General features: G+C 62.8%; 1 protein-coding gene across 4 annotated transcripts in view; it reads left to right on the forward strand.

Moving 5' to 3' along the window:
* The first annotated feature begins 5,536 nt into the window (after nucleotides 1-5,536).
* PPFIA4 (PTPRF interacting protein alpha 4) overlaps nucleotides 5,537-13,855 on the forward strand; it is a 115,738-nt gene continuing 107,419 nt past the window's right edge. For all 4 annotated transcript variants that reach the window (XM_064173428.1, XM_064173429.1, XM_064173430.1 and 1 more), the window contains exon 1: nucleotides 5,537-5,609. The gene's annotated coding sequence lies outside the window, so the exon portion shown is untranslated. The remainder of the gene's footprint in view (nucleotides 5,610-13,855) is intronic.

The following is a 13,855-nucleotide window of genomic DNA, read 5'->3' on the forward strand; positions in this document are numbered from 1 at the left end:
AGAGGGGACGGGGGGCAGAGAGTATGGGGGGCAGAGGGGATGGGGGCAGAGGGGATGGGGGGCAGGGAGCAGCGGCCCCGGGAGGAGAGATGCTGAGGCAGTTCCTGCCCCAGCCTGGCCAGTGATGGAGGTGTCAGAGTGAATTCATCCCCCCCCAGCCCGCCCAGGGACAGAGACCTCCGAGGCAACTGTCACAGCATCCCAGAGCCCAGATGGCAGGGGCTGGAAGGGACCCAAAGAGCTCATCCAGTCCAAGCCCCCTGCCAGAGCAGCACCACCCAACCCAGCCCAGGGCACACAGAACACATCCAGACAGGCCTGGGAAGGCTCCACACAAGGAGACTCCACAGCCTCTCTGGGCAGCCTGTGCCAGGGCTCTGGGAGCCTTCCAGGCAAGAAGTTGCCTCTTGTGCTGAGCTGCAACCTCCTGTGCTGCAGCTTCCATCCACTGCTGCTTGTCCTGTGCCAGGGAGCAGTGAGCAGAGCCTGTGCCCCCCTGCTGACCCCCAGCCCTCAGGTGTTTATAGCCATTAAACAAATCCCCTCTCATCTCTCCTTCTCCAGCCTAAGCAGCCCCAGGTCCCCCAGCCTCTCCTCACAGCCATGCCCTTTGTCCCCCCCAGCCCTCCCAGGGACCAAGGTCTCCAGGACTGCTGGCTCCTGTGTCCCACTAAGGAAGGTCTCCCAGGTAGCTGTGTCCCCACTGCTCCCAGTGGCAGAGGCCTCAAAGGCTCAGCCCAACCCTCCCAGCAAGGAGGGCCCTGGGGGCTGCCCTCAGCATTCTGCCCAGCAGTGCAGAGCTCAGAGTCCTGCCCCAGAACCAGAGGTACCCAGGTTGGGAAAGAGCTCTGAGCTGGCCCAGCCCAACCTATCCCTATCAGCCTCTAATCAACTGAGCCCTCATGCAGCCTCCTCTGAAACACCTCCAGCCACAGCCACTCCACCACCTCCCTGGGCAGCCCATTCCAGTGCCAATCACTCTCTCTGACAACAACTTCCTAACAACATCCAGCCTAGACCTGCCCTGGCACAGCTTCAGCCTCTGTCCCCTTCTTCTGTCCCTGGCTGCCTGGCAGCAGAGCCCAACCCCACCTGGCTACAGCCTCCCTGCAGGCAGCTGCAGGCAGCAATGAGCTCTGCCCTGAGCCTCCTCTGCTGCAGGCTGCACCCCCCCAGCTCCCTCAGCCTCTCCTCACAGGGCTGTGCTCCAGGCCCCTCCCCAGCCTTGCTGCCCTTCTCCAAACACCTTCCAGCACCTCAGCATCTCTCTGCAATGGAGGAGCCCAGAGCTGGACACAGCACTGCAGGGGTGGCCTGAGCAGTGCTGAGCACAGGGGCACAAGAACCTCCCTTGTCCTGCTGCCCACACTGCTCCTGAGCCAGCCCAGGATGCCATTGGCTCTGCTGCCCACCTGGGCACTGCTGCCTCCTCTGCAGCTCCTCTCTGCCAGCACCCCCAGGGCCCTCTCTGCCTGGCTGCTCTCAGCCACTCTGGCCCCAGCCTGTAGTGCTGCTTGGGGTTGCTGTGGCCAAAGTGCAGAACCCTGCACTTGGCCTTGTTCAGTCTCATCCCCTTGGCCTCTGCCCACCCATGCAGCCTGGCCAGGTCCCTCTGCAGGGCTCTGCTCCCCTCCAACAGCTCCACAGCTGCTCCCAGCTTGGTGCCATTTGCAAACTCACTGCTGCTGGACTCAATGCCCTGCTCCAGATCATCAGTAAAGATACTGACCAGGACTGTGCCCAGCACTGATCCCTGGGGCACACCACTGGTGCCAGCTGCCAACTGGCTGTGGCACCATTCACCACCACCCTCCGGGCCCAGCCCTGCAGCCAGTTCTTGACTCCTATCAGAGTGAATCTGTCCCAGCCAGGAGCTGCAGCTGTGCCAGGAGCTGCTTGTGGCAGATGGTGTCAGAGGCTTTGCTGCAGTCCAGGCAGACTCCATCCACACCTGCCCCACATGCACCAGGCAGGAACCTGATCAGAACAGGAGCTCAGGTTGGTCAGGCAGGACCTGCCCTGCCTAAACCCCTGCTGGCTGGTCCTGAGCCCTTGGCCATGCTGGAGGTGCTGTGTGGTGGCACTCCAGATGACCTGCTCCATGCCCTGGCCTAGCACTGAGGCCAGGCTGGCAGGTGTGGAATTTCCTGGTTCCTCCTTCCCCCCCTTCTTGTGGCTGTGAAACAATCTGACACCCACGAAGGGGGATCTTAGCATCACTGAATTGGAAAAGGCCTTGAAGCTGGAGTCTGGGGCTGGCCCCAGTGCTGCCAGGGCCCCACTGAAGCACAGCCCTCAGCACCACCTCCCCATGGCCCCAAAACCCCTCCAGGGATGGGGGCTCTCAGCACTGCCCTCGGCACCCCCTGGGGGAGGAATCATTCCCAACCTAAACCTCTGCTGCAGCAGCTTGAGGCTCTCTTGCCCTGTCCTTTGCTGCCTGGGAGAGGAAACCAACCCCACCTGGCTCCAACCTCCTCCTGGGGAGTTGTGGAGAGCCAGAAGGGTCTCCCCTGTCTCTGAGACCTCCCCAAAGCCCTCCAGGCAGGGCAGAGAGGAGCTCAGAGTCCCTTGCTGAGGGAGCTGCTCTCTGGTGATCCCCAGATCATGCCCAGCTGTGAGAAGGCTGAGAAGGTGGTGGCCTGGGGGAGGACTGTCTAAGGGGTGCTGATGGCTGTGCAAGGGCAGCAGTAGCTTAGTATGGTTCCAGGGGCCCTGAATGAATCATTTATCTGCTAATGGTGCCTCCTCGTGCTGGGCAGGGTGCTGGAGGGGGTTCCCCTTCCAGCTGCTCCACTGCAGCCCATGGGCAGTGTGTCTCATCCTCCTTTTCAGTCTGCTCTCAGGGAGGGAGCCCAGGGCAGTGCTGCAGCCTCAGCATCCACCAGCAGTGAATTCAGGAGGGGGACAGGTCCCTACCAGCAGTGAAATCAGGAGGGGACAGGTCCCCACCAGCAGTGAAATCAGGAGGGGGACAGGTCCCTACCAGCAGTGAAATCAGGAGGGGACAGGTCCCCATCAGCAGTGAGATCAGGAGGGGACAGGTCCCTATGAGCAGTGAAATCAGGAGGGGGACAGGTCCCATCAGCAGTGAAATCAGGAGGGGGACAGGTCCCATCAGCAGTGAAATCAGGAGGGGACAGGTCCCATCAGCACTGAAATCAGGAGGGGGACAGGTCCCATCAGCACTGAAATCAGGAGGGGACAGGTCCCTATCAGCAGTGAAATCAGGAGGGGACAGGTCCCCATCAGCAGTGAAATCAGGAGGGGACAGGTCCCCATCAGCAGTGAGATCAGGAGGGGACAGGTCCTATCAGCAGTGAAATCAGGAGGGGACAGGTCCTATCAGCAGTGAAATCAGGAGGGGACAGGTCCCTATCAGCAGTGAGATCAGGAGGGGACAGGTCCCATCAGCAGTGAAATCAGGAGGGGACAGGTCCCATCAGCAGTGAAATCAGGAGGGGGACAGGTCCCATCAGCAGTGAAATCAGGAGGGGACAGGTCCCATCAGCAGTGAAATCAGGAGGGGACAGGTCCCATCAGCAGTGAAATCAGGAGGGGACAGGTCCCATCAGCAGTGAAATCAGGAGGGGACAGGTCCCCTCCAGCAGTGAAATCAGGAGGGGACAGGTCCTATCAGCACTGAAATCAGGAGGGGACAGGTCCCCACCAGCCCTGACTCAGAGGGGACCTGGGGGTGAGGAGGGGATGTGGGATCCCTGCTTGGCCCCCATAGCCCAGGCTCTCCTCAGCTGGAGGCACAAAGGGGATGCCAGGGTTTGGCTGCCCCCCAGCCTGCACTGCCCCTGCCATGCTCCCTCCAGCCCTGGCCAAGACCCTGGGGAATGTCCAAAGCCCTCAGGAGAGTCCCAGCCCCACAGAGGCTGCTAAACCCCGAGGGGGCTGCTGCTGCCCAGGAGAAGTCTCTGTCCTTGGAGGTTTAGAATCATGGAATGGGTTGGGTTGGGAAGGACCTGGACAGGTGTCCCAGTCCACTCCAGCCCCCTGCACCCAGCAGGGGCACCCCCAGCCAGAGCAGGCTGCTCACAGCCCCACACAACCTGCCCTGCAGTGCTGCCAGCCGTGGGGCAGCTCCCAGCTCTCTGGGCAGCCTGGCACAGGCTCTCCCCAGCCTCAGGGGCAAACATTTCTGCCTCCTCTCCACTCTCAAGCTGCCTCCTTCACTTCCAAACCATCTCCCCTTGGCCTGGCACTACTCTCCCTGATCAAGAGTCCATCCCTATCTCTCCTCTACCCCTTGCAGCACTGCAAGGCCACCAGAAGGTCTCCCTGCAGCCTTCTCCCCGCCAGGCTGTACCCCCCCAGCTCTCAGCCTGGCTCCCAGCAGAGCCCTTCCAGCCCTGCCAGCACTGCTGTGGCCTCCTCTGGCCCTGCCCCAGCAGGTCCCTGTCTGTGCTGAGGGCTCCAGAGCTGCCCCAGCACTGCAGGGGGGGTCTGAGCAGGCACAGCAGAGGGGCAGGATCCCCTCCCTGCCCCTGCTGCCCAGGCTGCTGGGATCAGCCCAGGCCAGGCTGGGGCTGGGCTGGCAGCGCTCGGTGCCAGCTCCTGCCCAGCTCTGCACCCCCAGCACCCCCAGGCCCTTCTCCAGAGGGCTGCTCCCCAGCCCCTCAGCCCCAGCCCAGCTGCAGGAGCTTGCCCTTGGCCTTGTTGAGCCTCATGAGGTTCCCTCTCGCATCTCTCCAGCCTGTCCAGGTCCCTCTGGACGGATTCTGTTCCTCAGGTGTCAGCTGCACCACAGCTTGGTGTCACCTGCAGCCTTGCCCAGGGTGCCCATGGCACAGAATCACAGAATCAGGCAGGTTGGCAGAGAGCTCCAAGCTCCTCCAGCCCAGCCTAGCACCCAGCCCTGCCCAACCAACCAGACCATGGCACTCAGTGCCCCAGCCAGGCTTGGCTGCAACGCCTCCAGCCACAGCCACTCCACCACCTCCCTGGGCAGCCCATTCCAGTGCCAATCACTCTCTCTGACAACAACTTCCTAACAACATCCAGCCTAGACCTGCCCTGGCACAGCTTGAGGCTGTATCCCCTTCTTCTGGCCCTGGCTGCCTGGCAGCAGAGCCCAACCCCACCTGGCTACAGCCTCCCTGCAGGCAGCTGCAGACAGCAATGAGCTCTGCCCTGAGCCTCCTCTGCTGCAGGCTGCACCCCCCCAGCTCCCTCAGCCTCTCCTCTCAGGGCTCTGCTCCAGGCCCCTCCCCAGCCTTGCTGCCCTGCTCTGGGCACCTCAGCTCCAAGCAGCGCCGGTGCCAGTGCAGACCCTTCGGGAGGTTCTTGACCTCTCTCCCCCCCTCACCCCCAGACCCCGGACCTGAGCGTTCTGAGCCCCCCCGCAGCATCCTGCTCCCCTCCTCACCCTTCTGCGTCCCCGGGGGGGGTCCCCTCCCCTCCGGCGTGTCCATGCCCCCCCCCCCCCCAGGTGGCCTCCTTCCCGCCCACGCTGCCTCGCCCCCTGCCCATCCTCGCCCATCCTCGCCCCCCGGCGGGGCGGGCCCGGGGCGGGTCGCGGCGGGGCCGGTGACGCAGTGGGCGGGCCCGGGGCGGGCAGCGGCGGCAGCGGCGGCGGCTTCCAGCGACTTCGGCGCTCGGTGAGTGCGGGCGGGGCCGGGCGGCCTCCCGCTGCCCCCCGGGGGGGATGCTGCGGCCCCCGCCGAGCCGGGCGGAGGCTGTCGGCCGCGGGCAGGGGATGCTCGGCCCCGCATCTGCCCCCCCCCTACCCATCACCGTGGGGCTGGACTCGGAGGGTTTGCCCTTTTTTGCCTCCCCCCACCGAGGATGCTCTGTGCCCCCCCCCCCCCCCTCCCCCCGCGAAGGGATGCTCAGCTCCCCCGGGAGGGCTGCGCCGGTCGGAGTTCGGCTCCGCGTTCCCCCCGCGGGTGTGGCCGGGCTGGGGATGCTGCCGCCGGCCGTGCCCCGCGGGGATGCTCTGTCCCCCGGGATGGGGGCGCCTCCCTTCGGGGGTGCTTTGTCTGGTGTCCCCTTATTCCCTGGGGGGGTCGTCTGGGTCGGGGAGGGGGTGGTGGTGCTGAGCTGCGCCGTTTCCGATGGGCTGCAGGCATCTCGCCCTCTCCCCCGCGCCGGGCAACTCGCCGTGTCCCGGCTGTGCCCGCAGGGAGGGCACCGGACCCGCGCTGCTGCTCGCCCCCCTCCGCCGCTGGCCGCGGATGCGCTGCTGCCCTGTGGCTCTGGCCGTGCCGGCAGCAGGGCTGGAGGAGGGGGGGGACACCCACGACACGTCCACCTCCCCGGAGGCTGCATGGTGTGGTGTGGGGGTGCCTCCTGTAGCCCGGGAGTGTGGATTGGGGGGGGTCCGTCCTCTTCAGCTGCTCTTGGCTGCTGCTGCCACCCCCCCGGTGTCGTCCCGAGGTGCCCCTTTGCATCCCCCCCGCTCCCCGACATGCTTCCACCTCACTCTGCGGGGGAGGGCAAACATCCTGGCGAGGCTGCTCCTTCCCTGGCCTGCTGCTGCTCCTCTCCGGTCCCACTGCTCCTGCATCCCTCCGGACCGACTCCAGCCCTCCAGCACCCAGCCCGTGCCCACCTCCGGGCTCCTGCCAGCCCCAGTGAGCACCCACCCAGTGCCCAGCTCCGGGCTCCTGCCAGCCCCACTGAGCACCCACCTAGTGCCCAGCTCCGGGCTCCTGCCAGCCCCACTGAGCACCCACCCAGTGCCCAGCTCCGGGCTCCTGCCAGCCCCACTGAGCACCCACCTAGTGCCCAGCTCCGGGCTCCTGCCAGCCCCACTGAGCACCCACCCAGTGCCCAGCTCCGGGCTCCTGCCAGCCCCACTGAGCACCCACCTAGTGCCCAGCTCCGGGCTCCTGCCAGCCCCAGTGAGCACCCACCCAGTGCCCAGCTCCGGGCTCCTGCCAGCCCCAGTGAGCACCCACCCAGTGCCCAGCTCTGGGCTCTTGTCAGCCCCACTGAGCACCCACCCAGTGCCCAGCTCCGGGCTCCTGCCAGCCCCAGTGAGCACCCACCCAGTGCCCAGCTCCGGGCTCCTGCCAGCCCCAGTGAGCACCCACCCAGTGCCCAGCTCTGGGCTCTTGTCAGCCCCACTGAGCACCCACCCAGTGCCCAGCTCTGGGCTCCTGCCAGCCCCAGTGAGCAGCCACCCAGTGCCCTGCTCTGGGCTCCTGCCAGCCCCAGTGAGCAGCCACCCAGTGCCCAGCTCTGGGTTCCTCTCAGCCCCAGTGAGCAGCCACCCAGTGCCCAGCTCTGGGCTCTTGTCAGCCCCACTGAGCACCCACCCAGTGCCCAGCTCTGGGCTCCTGCCAGCCCCAGTGAGCACCCACCCAGTGCCCAGCTCTGGGCTCCTGTCAGCCCCAGTGAGCACCCACCCAGTGCCCAGCTCTGGGCTCCTGTCAGCCCCAGTGAGCACCCACCCAGTGCCCAGCTCTGGGCTCCTGTCAGCCCCAGTGAGCAGCCACCCAGTGCCCAGCTCTGGGCTCTTGTCAGCCCCAGTGAGCACCCACCCAGTGCCCAGCTCTGGACTCCTGTCAGCCCCAGTGAGCACCCACCCAGTGCCCAGCTCTGGGCTCCTGTCAGCCCCAGTGAGCACCCACCCAGTGCCCAGCTCTGGGCTCTTGTCAGCCCCAGTGAGCAGCCACCCAGTGCCCAGCTCTGGGCTCCTGTCAGCCCCAGTGAGCAGCCACCCAGTGCCCAGCTCTGGGCTCTATCAGCTGTGCTGGGCCAGAGCTCTTGTGGGCCATGGGCATGCTTATGGGGCTGGTTCAGCTTCCAGCTTAGCACCAGTTAAATGCCTGCCAAGCTGCTCCAGCCTGGATGTTGGCACCAGGAAGATGCCCACTGTGCTCAGGGTTGGACCAGCCCAGTGAGCATCCAGCCAGCTTGGGCAGCTCCAGCTGTACTCACACTGGTGCCCATCCTCTGTTGGCTGGTGCCACCTCAGGCTGGCTGTGGCAGGCTGCCTGCAGACGCTGTGATTTCCTCCTGAATGCCACCTGCCTTCAGGGCCTTGTTTATTCCCTAAATTGCATCATTAGCACAGCAATTGGCTCGGGAAGCTGCGTTGTGTTCAAGCTCTGCATAAACCTTCAGGGACCTCCTGGCTTGGCCAAGTCAGGCTTGGCAAAGCCCTTCGCTGGAGCTCCTTTGCCACCATCTGCTCTGTGCTGGAGTGAGGCTCTCCCGGTGGGTTTGGCACCACTGTGCCCCTTCAGGGCAAGGTGTGAGCTGGAGGGTGGTGCCCAGGTGAACCTGCCTGCGTGGGTCAGGAGCTCCTTGGCTGTGGTGCTGCCTGGGCTTTGGAGCAGATGGGCAGTTGGAGGGTCTGGGGTGCTGGGTACCTGTGTTCCTGGGCACACCACAGTTGTGCTGCTCCCTGCCTCTCAGGGCAGTGCTGGCTGGGAAGGGGAACTGATCCTGCAGGTTTGCCAGGGAGCCACCAGCACACCTTGAGTGCTGTGTCCAGTTCTGGGCCCCTCAATTCAAGAAGGATGTTGAGGTGCTGGAACATGCCCAGAGAAGGGCAACAAAGCTGGTGAGGGGCCTGGAGCACAAATCCTATGAGAAGAGGCTGAGGGAGCTGGGGGTGTGCAGCCTGGAGAAGAGGAGGCTCAGGGGGGACCTCATTGCTGTCTACAACTACCTGAAGGGACATTGTAGCCAGGTGGGGTTGGGCTCTTCTCCCAGGCACCCAGCAATAGAACAAGGGGACACAGTCTCAAGCTGTGCCAGGGTAGGTCTAGGCTGGATGTTAGGAAGAAGTTCTTCACAGAGAGAGTGATTGGCATTGGAATGGGCTGCCCAGGGAGGTGGTGGAGGCACTGTCCCTGGGGGTCTTCAAGCAAAGCCTGGATGAGGCACTTAGTGCCATGGTCTGGGTGATTGGCCAGGGCTGGGTGCTAGGTTGGACTGGCTGAGCTTGGAGCTCTCTGCCAACCTGGCTGATTCTCTGATTCTATGAATCTGGTGTGGAAGAACTGCACTGGTCCTGGAGGTGCTGAGGTGCACATTGGACTTCCCAGCTTTGGTGCTTGCTCTTCCTGCATCTCTTTTGTACCAAGAGGCAGAGCAGAGGTTGTCTGGGCTCTGCATCACCAGCTGGAGGGTAAGGAGGAGGCCCCAGACTGGCAGGCTCTGGTGGTGGGGCTGATGCATGGATCTGGCTTTCCAGGGTGGCTCTGGCTTGGCAGATGTGGGATTAAACAACTGCTCCATCTCCAGGCAGCTCTCTGGCCTCATGGAGAAGGCTCCCTGGGTCTCACACAGCCCAGCTGTGCCTTGGCCCTCACCAGCAGTTGAAGTGCAGGCCCTGGGAGACTGAACCTGCTGGAGATTTGGGTTGCTGCCAGTCTCAGTTGTCTCAGAAGGTGCTGAGAGTAAAAACCAGGCTGGAAACCTCCTTGTCTGTACCTTTGGAGGGCTCTTTTTGCAAGCCTTGCTGATGCAGACAGCTCCTGCAGGGCTGGTGGGGACGAGGGGTGAGGATGGTGGCATGAGGAGGGGGAGGCTGAGTGAGCCTATGCTGGGCAGGTGTTGGGGTTGTGGAGTGCTGGGTCGAGAGATCATGGCCATGAGTCAGTGGCAGCAGAGTCAGAGCCTGGCACTGTGTCAGAGGTGGCAGCTTACACTGAGACTCTAAGAGGCAGCCCTGGAGCCTCAGAGGATGCTGAGCCCCAGCTGGGACCCAAGTGGAAATGCTGCTGGAGGTCATCACTGCTTGGGAACAGGGAGGGACTTTGGTGTGCCTGCTTGGGCAGTGCCACTCCACCTCTCCCAGCAGACACTGGCAGCTCCAGCAAGCCTTGAAACCTTCTCTTACCACTCGTTTCTTCTTCCTAAAGAATGCTTTGGTGGAGCTGAGGTTTCCCAGATGGCTCTCAAAAGGGAGCTGGGGGGCTCCAGGCTGTTAACTGGAGGAGGATTTTGAAGCTGTTGCCTGATTTTTATTCCCAGAGAGGTGTTAAATGCAGCAGCAACTCCCTGCTTTACAGCTGCCTTGGGAGAAGTGCCAGGCATGAGGAGGGGCAGTCCTGACCAAGCAAAGGGATTCTTGACAGTGAGGGTGGGCAGACACTGGCACAGCTTGGGGGTGATGAGACACTGGCACAGGTTTGCCCAGGGAGGTTGTGGAGCACAGAAGCACCCAATGTGATCTTTGATCACATTGGGTGCTTCTGTGCTCCACAACCTCCCTGGAGAGGTGTTCAAGGCCAGGCTGGATGAAGCTTTGACCAACCTGTGCTGGTGGGAGGTGTCCCCCTTGGATCTGGATGATCTCTAAGATCCCTTCCAACCCAACCCATTCCAGGGTTCCCTGATTCCCTGCCTGCCCCATGATGGACCTCTCTGTACCCCCATGCCCACACCACAGCATCCAGCTGCCACCATGCCCTGGCAGGATGCAGAGTGCCACATCCCTCTGCCCCCATCCAGCCCAACCTGCCCCCAGCCACCATCCAAGCCAACCTTCCTCAGCACAGCCTGGGCTCTGGGAAGGGGGTTTTGGACCTGGATGATCTCTAAGATCCCTTCCAACCCAACCCATTCCAGGATTCCCTGTCTACCCCATGAGGGCTCTCTGTGCCCCCATGGCCTGGCAGGATGCAGAGTGCCACATCCCCCCAGCCCCCACCCAGCCCAACCTGCCTGACAGCACCTCCCCAGCACAGCCAGACCATGGCTCTGGGGTGTGTGTGGGGTAGTGGATCTGGATGATCTCTAAGATCCCTTCCAACCCAACCCATTCCAGGGTTCCAGGATTCCTGCCTGCCCCACTGATGGCTCTGCCACCTCTCTGTGCCCCCATGGCCTGGCAGGATGCAGAGTGCCACGTCCCCCTGCCACCACCCAGCCCAACCTGCCTGGGCAGCACCTCCCCAGCACAGCCAGACCTTGGCTCTGGGGTGTGTGTGTGAGGCTGGAACTGGATGATCTCTAAGATCCCTTCCAACCCAACCCATTCCAGGGTTCCCTGATTCCCTGCCTGCCCCATGATGGACCTCTCTGTACCCCCATGCCCACACCACAGCATCCAGCTGCCACCATGCCCTGGCAGGATGCAGAGTGCCACAGCCCCCATCCAAGCCAACCTTCCCCAGCACAGCCTGGGCTCTGGGAAGGGGGTTTTGGACCTGGATGATCTCTAAGATCCCTTCCAGCCCGACCCATTCCATGGATCTGTGGCTGCTGAGGGACACGGCTGGGAGCAATCAGTGCCTGGAGGGCTCCTCTGTGAGCAGGCAGTGCCGGGAGGTGGGAGTGGGTGTGGGAGTGCTGACAGGAGCTGGCATTTGGGAGGGAGGAAGGGAAAATATCACGGGGGGGGGGGGGGGGGGGGAGGACAGGTCTGTGTTTCACAGTCTCACAGTGTCACAGTATCATCAGGGCTGGAAGAGACCTCACAGCTCATCAAGTCCAACCCTTTAGCACAGAGCTCAAGGCCAGACCATGGCACCAAGTGCCACGTCCAGTCCTGCCTTGAACAGCTCCAGGGACGGCGACTCCACCACCTCCCCGGGCAGCCCATTCCAGTGGCCAATGACTCTCTCAGGGAAGAACTTTCTCCTCACCTCCAGCCTAAATCTCCCCTGGCACAGCCTGAGGCTGTGTCCTCTCGTTCTGGTGCTGGCCACCTGAGAGAAGAGAGCAACCTCCTCCTGGCCACAACCTCCCCTCAGGTAGTTGCAGACAGCAATAAGGTCTGCCCTGAGCCTCCTCTTCTCCAGGCTAACCAATCCCAGCTCCCTCAGCCTCTCCTCGTAGGGCTGTGCTCAAGGCCTCTCCCCAGCCTCGTCGCCCTTCTCTGGACACGCTCAAGCATCTCAATGTCCCTCCTAAACTGGGGGGCCCAGAACTGAACACAGCACTCAAGGTGTGGTCTAAGCAGTGCAGAGTCCAGGGGCAGAATGACCTCCCTGCTCCTGCTGGCCACACCATTGCTGATGCAGGCCAGGATGCCACTGGCTCTCTTGGCCACCTGGGCACACTGCTGGCTCATGTTCAGGTGGGTATCAATCAGCACCCCCAGATCCCTCTCTGTCTGGCTGCTCTCAGCCACTCTGACCCCAGCCTGTATCTCTGCATGGGATTGCTGTGGCCAAAGTGCAGCACCCTGCACTTGGAGCTGTTGAACTCCATCTGGAGCAGAAGGAGCAGGAAAGGATCCAGGCTCTTTGCTAAAGATGAAGTTCCCCTGCTGGAGCTGCCTCTCAGTGCTTTTGGTGCTGTGGGCAAGCAGGGTAAGATCCATCCGGGGCTGCTCAGCAGCCTGCAGGCTGGGGGGGGGGCACCCAAAGCAGTGCAGCTGGTGTGTTCCTTGCTCTGATTTCCATCCCCAGCCTTGCAGTCTGGAGGAGAAGGACTTGGGGGTGTTGGGTGCTGAAAGAAAACCTCAACGTGAGGCAGCAATGTGTGCTGGCAGCACAAGAACCAGGCATGTGCTGGGCTGCAGGCAGAGCAGGGAGAGCAGCAGCACAGGGAGGGGATCCTGTTCCTCTGCTCTGCTCAGACCTCCCCTGCAGCTCTGCCTCCAGCTCTGGGCAACACAGCACAAGGACATGGAGCTGCTGGAGAGACTCTAGAGGAGGCCACCGAGGAGATCAGAGGGTGGAGAACTTCTGCTGCTGGGAGAGTTGGGGCTGTTGAGCTTGGAGAAGAGAAGGCTGCAAGGAGACCTCAGAGCAACCTTCCAGTGCCTGAAGGGGCTGCAGGAGAGCTGGGGAGGGACTTTGGGCAAGGGCTGGGAGTGGCAGGAGGAGGGAGAATGGGTTTGAGGTGGGAGAGGGGAGAGGGAGAGTGGAGAGGAGGAAGGAGTTGTTGAGAGTGAGGGTGGGGAGAGACTGGCACAGGTTGAGGGTGCTGAGACCCTGGCACAGGTTGCCCAGGGAGGTTGTGGAGCACAGAAGCACCCAACGTGATCAAAGATCAAAGATCACATTGGGTGCTTCTGTGCTCCACCACCTCCCTGGAGAGCTGTCCAAGGCCAGGCTGGATGAGTCCTTGAGCACCCTGTGCTGGTGGGAGCTGTCCCTGCCCACGGCAGAGGGTTTGGCACTGGCTGATCTCTCAGACCCCTTCCAACCCATCCCTCTCTTAAGATTCCCTGGGGCAGCCCTGCCAACCCCTGCCCCCCTCCCCCCCCCCCCCCCCCCCCCCCCCCCCCCAAACAGCCATTCCCATCCTCCAGCAGGAAGGCATCTCGGAGCTGGGTACCAAACCTTCTCCTGAAGCCAAGGAGCTGGCAGGGGGAGGCTGACTCCTGCGTCCTCCGCACTGCTTTCCCTCCCCTGATTCCCCTCCCTGGCTTTCCCAGCGGCTCAGGGTCGCTGTCTCCGGCGCTGTAATCCCGCAGAGACTGACAGGGGCTGGAATCCATCTGAAATGCAGATCGAGGGGTGGGATTTTCCTCCCAGCTCCCGGATTTCTCTGCCACGCTTCTCTTAGCAGGCTCGGGGAGGCACCGCCTGGGTGGCTGCTTTTAATTGCAGCAGGGAAGAAAAAAACCAAGGCAAGAAAACAAGTGGCAGCTGAGAGCTCGGCTCCCCCAGCCTCCTCCTCCTCCTTCTCCTCCTCCTCCTCTCCTTTGCGACTGATTTCCAGGAGAGGGCAGTTCCCAGGGATTTCTGCTGCCTGAAGCCTCCTCCCTCTCTCCCCTGCATCCTTCGGCCAGCATCAGTGTCGCTGCTGCTCTGTGCCAGCAGGTCACAGTGGCAGTGCCATGCTTGGGAAGTGTAGGGCATGGGCTCAGATCCTCTGCTGGCTGCTTTAAATAGCAACCTGGTGCCGCGGGGATGTGCAGCAGGGAAGGATGCTCTGCCGTTCTGCATCCAAGCTTCCTGCAGACAGGAGGAGCCCTGCAGGGTCCAGC

The sequence above is a fragment of the Pogoniulus pusillus genome, chromosome 39 (genome assembly GCF_015220805.1).
Source record: "Pogoniulus pusillus isolate bPogPus1 chromosome 39, bPogPus1.pri, whole genome shotgun sequence".
NCBI lineage: Eukaryota > Metazoa > Chordata > Aves > Piciformes > Lybiidae > Pogoniulus > Pogoniulus pusillus.